The 4658-nt window shown below is 49.9% G+C and overlaps 1 pseudogene; it reads right to left on the reverse strand.

Annotated features, from left to right (window-relative positions):
- Positions 1-341: 341 nt before the first annotated feature.
- On the reverse strand, positions 342-4219 carry LOC100685544 (annotated as a pseudogene).
- Positions 4220-4658: the final 439 nt, after the last annotated feature.

A 4658-nucleotide genomic window follows, 5' to 3' on the forward strand; every position in this document is an offset into this window, starting at 1 on the left:
TGGCGGCCCTCCTCGGAGTTGAGTGCTGGGATGGGCTGTGCCAAGGAGCCGGGAAGGGCCCATGTGGCCAGCTGTGGGAGTGACTGAAGTCACCGTGTGGACTGACCCGTGTGGACTGACCGTGTGGAGGGCATCGGTGAGGCTGTCCTGGTAGACAGGGCAGGAAACCCCAAGAGGGAAGTCAGGCTGCTCTGCTCAGAACAATTCCCTTTTCTATCCTGGGCTGCCAAGTACGGACCCAAATGCCACATTTTAGATACTTGAGATATTTGTACTTTCTCACTCTCCAGGAAGAGTGCAACGAAACCACAATGCAGCCTGTGGAGGGAAGATGCGGGAGGAACCACACCCTGGGTGACACCCATGGGAGCCACAGGGGCTAGAGGAGAGCAGGTCCTCCAAGCAGCTCTCAGGAGCGCGATATCTTGTCTGGAGGCATGAACCCTGTGTCCCCGAGGGTCCTGAGCGCCACTCGGCCATCTGGCCGTGCCACCAGGTGGGTTATGCTGCCATTGTTGAGAGACAGGCGGAGCCAGCCTTCAGGAGGGAACTGCAGTGCCCGGCACACGATGTAGCGGATGACATTGGCATGGCAGATGAAGATCTCCTAACTGTCCTCCTGCTGCTTGACATCTGCAGGATGGACGTAGTTCCAGAAGGCGGCCTCGATCCGGGCTCCGTCTTCATAATACACAGCCTCTGGCTTCCAGTGGGACACAGGAGGGTTGGGCTCAATGGGGGCGCCCTCCCTCGGCAGGTCTGTGCTGACCTTGCAGACACCTGGCAGGTGCTTGTTGATGATGTCAGTGGTTTCTATGGCTCGGGTCATGGACGAATGGACAATTTCATTAAACTTCAACCCCAAGCTTGCAAGTCGGAGCCCAGTTAGTTCAGCCTGTTCACGACCCAGGGGTATTAGCGGTGCTTTTCCAGGGAGGCATCCACGTGGTACTGGGAGTGCCTGATGAGGAAGATGTGTCGTGTGGCCTTTGCTTTGCAGTGGTCCAGTCTGGACGCCAGTTCTTCTTCTCCAGAGTCTAGGTTCCTCTTCCACAGGTTGACCAAGGATAGTGGTTCTCGCCTGTCCCAGGTGGGGTTCCAGAAGCGCGGCCCGGGATGCGCAGTCCCCGCCCACGCCCGCGCCAGACCACCCGCGGCTCCGCATCCCCGCCCACGCGGGGCTTCCCCAGCGCCACCGGGGAGAAGAGCGCGGAGGCCGAGCCCGGCCAGGCCGCAGGCCGCCAGCTGCAGCGCCTGTCGGAGCGCCCTGCCCCCCGGCCCCTGCAATCCAAACTGCTACTCTGCGGGAGAGAGGACTGTTTCTGAATCTTTTGTGCTGAGTTCATTCTTCTAGTCATTTTGCTCAGTGCAGAGTGGCTAAAAACAAGTGGTACTGGAAAAAGGAAGGAAAAAGAGAGGGAAAAAGGGGAAACAAACAAAAAACAAGGAGGGGTACCCTCTGGTTCTATATACTGTAAATCCCTCGACTTCCCCTTTCCAGCTGGTCGGTCAAGAACTTGCTCTTTCCCTGTCCTTGCAGCTGGTCTTCTGGGGGAGGGGCCTGCTGTGCTGACTCTCAGGTGTGTGCACCTGGGGGAGCTGCCCCGCCCCCTGCCAGGTGTCCGGCTCGGGTGGGAGCTGTTTACCCCGTGAGGCCCCTGTTCCCTGGTGGCCCCGCTCCGTCCCAGGCACAGGGTGACACGCGAGGAACCACCACAGTGGCGGCGGCAGCTCCCCAGCCCTGGAGTCAGCTCCCCCAGTAACTCCCGCAGCTCCCAGTCCGCACGGGCCTGGATGCTCCCGGGGGCGGGGGCGCCGACCTGCACAGCTTGGGGGCGCCCCAGGGCAGGAGCGTCCTCGCTGTCCTGTGTCCTCCCCGCCTCCGCCTGTCCCGGGGGGATCGCAGGATCCCGGGCTGTGTCCGTCGACGTCCTGGGATCCAGGGCCTGCGCCACTGGGATCGCGCTCCGGGACCCGGGAGCCGCGCAGCCCCCTCCGCGCGGAGCCGCCGCCCGAGCCGCCTGCCGAGCTGCTCCCGGTGGCGCCGGGCACGCGCTCCAGCCCTTTAGGGAGCTTGTTCCGAGGTGTGTGGCGCTCTCCCCTGGGGCGCAGGTCCTCTGTTAGTGACCCGGGAACCTGGGGGCTCCCCTGCCCTTCCTGGGATCCTGCCTGAGTCGCTGCGAGCGCCTTTCCGCCGGGGAAGGTTGGTGCAGCTCCTGCGTCTCCGGGCCTGGGCTCTCCTGTCCTGGGGGCTCTCGCTGCTGAGCCTTAGCCCTGCTCCTGGGGGGCCCCTCCCCGTTGGTCCTTTTTTATTTACTTATTTTTTCCCCTCTTCCTACCTTGATAGAAGAGTGAACTCCTCACTGTAGCATTCCAGCTGTTCTCTCTTTAAATCTCAGGCCAAATTGGTAGGTTTTCAGGATGATTTGTAAGTTATCTAGGTAAGTTGGGGTCAGGTGACTTGGGGACCCTACTCTTCCATCGTCTTGCCCCGCCCCCCTAATACCACTGTTAATGCTTAATAAATATCATGGTTTTTTAATCCCAAAATGAAATATTCTTTAGCCCTCACAATACTTCACTCTAAAAGAATCTTTTTGCTTTCCAAATAAAAATTACTTCAAAAGTGTTTCTATATTTAATTGTTCATTCCTTCCCAAATATTTATTGACTCCTCATTTAATCATCTACTAGTAAACATAATGGAAGAAAAGCTCTGGGTAAAGCAAATGGAGGGCCATACCCAAATTTAGCAATGGTGACAGTCTAAAATATTGACAGATTACAAATTTAAAAGTTACACAAAATGAATATAATTGTGTGGAACTATCCTTATTTTTTTTAAAGATTTTATTTATTTATTCATGAGAGAGAGAGAGAGAGGCAGAGACACAGGCAGAGGGAGAAGCAGTCTCCATGCAGGGAGCCCGACATGGGACTCAATCGCAGGCTGCCCTCCCTATTGAAACTAATTTTACTTGTGGAATAAAGCAACCTTAAGGAAACTTTCTCTCTATCAAAATACTTGACTTAGAAAATGGAGCTGAAGTTGAATTCATTTAATTCTGCATCTAACGTAGAAAAATGGCACTGAAATTTTGAAAGGAACATGAAATTGTTGTACTTTCTAAGTCTCTATGAATAAAGTAGGTGAGGAGAAGGAGAAAAATTCAATTTAACACTGAGAGTAATTTTCACCTTTTCTTCCTTAAAAAACATATGTGAAATGCCATGTGTTGTCATGGAAACGGTAAAATAAGAAATCTGTTTCTGAATGCTTAAAGTTAGGTGCAAGATTGTCAAATACAGGCTGTTTGTATTGTCTCTTACAAAAGAGAAAAAGACATAATGATTTGGTACATAACCATCCTTGTATTTATTCTAACTCTTCTCTTTAGTCTGTGTTTTGTGTGTGGGAGACTTCCCAAAGTTATTTCCGTTTATTTTCCTTCCCGGACCTTACTGCAGGCACCTTTTCTGGACCTTATTTATAATGCCATTGGGTTAAAATATAAAGCATAGATTTTAAAGCTGAAAGGTCACTTAAAGGAATTTAATAAAAAGCAAGGACCTATTCAAATTCATGTAACCATGCTCACAACACAAAATACTTGAAGCAATAGTTGTAATGTAGTTTTTTTAGAGTAAGGTATACCCCTGAGTTTGAGTACTAATTCTTTCCTTTAGTTACTCTGTGACCTTGAGCAACATACTTCATTCCTCTCTAATCTGTTTTCTAATCTGTAAAATGAAACTAATCGACTTACTTTTTTTAGAATTATTGGATAAATATTAAATAATATACCCAAGGCACAAATATTAGTCATTATTATCTCATTTCAATTACTCACATTAGTGGATTGGACCAAAGCTTAAATAACAGAAACTGACCTATAATCTTCACATCCCTTCGCTTTTGAGCCTGTGGTTGGATACATACATGCCATTCTTTTTTTTTTTTTTTAAGATTTTATTAATTCCATGAGAGAGAGAGAGGCAGAGACACAGGCAAAGGGAGAAGCAGGCTCTATGCAGGGAACCCGACGCGGGACTCCATCCCGGGTCTCCAGGATCAGGCCCTGGGCTGAAGGCGGCCCTGAACTGCTGAGCCACTCCGACTGCCCCATACATGCCATTCTTGATCATTGACAATGATTCCTACCAAAGGCTAGAATCTTTCTCTAACCTTCAAGGTCCATCTCCCAATCTTGACCTGCATGCTACCAATCAACCCAGAGCCACTGAGCATTCAGCTGGAAGAGACTCAAGTACTTTTATTTCATGGGTGGAAATGCAATCTCCAGGAACAGTGTTTGGTTGAAGATCCCACTCTCTGAGGAAGAGGTAGGGCCTGATCTTCCAGCTTCCAATTCAGAGCTCCAGATTTTGTGTCCCATAAATACTGACCCAAGAAGAGCAAGAATATACTTATGCTATGCTAATTTCCATTGTTCTATCTTTGCCTTAGAGAGAGTAGTTTTCTTCAAATGTGGATACCAATGTGAGCACATGAAATCATCCTAAGGGCTATAGGAGCAGAAATAATCTAAAGGAATCAATTTCTAGCTCTTCAACATTCCTGGCTTTTTCCTAAAACTGATCTTCCTGAGAACCTATCTTCCTTCCATTTTACAACAAATTTTCTCCCTTTCATCCAT

The sequence above is a fragment of the Canis lupus genome, chromosome 23 (genome assembly GCF_011100685.1).
Source record: "Canis lupus familiaris isolate Mischka breed German Shepherd chromosome 23, alternate assembly UU_Cfam_GSD_1.0, whole genome shotgun sequence".
NCBI lineage: Eukaryota > Metazoa > Chordata > Mammalia > Carnivora > Canidae > Canis > Canis lupus.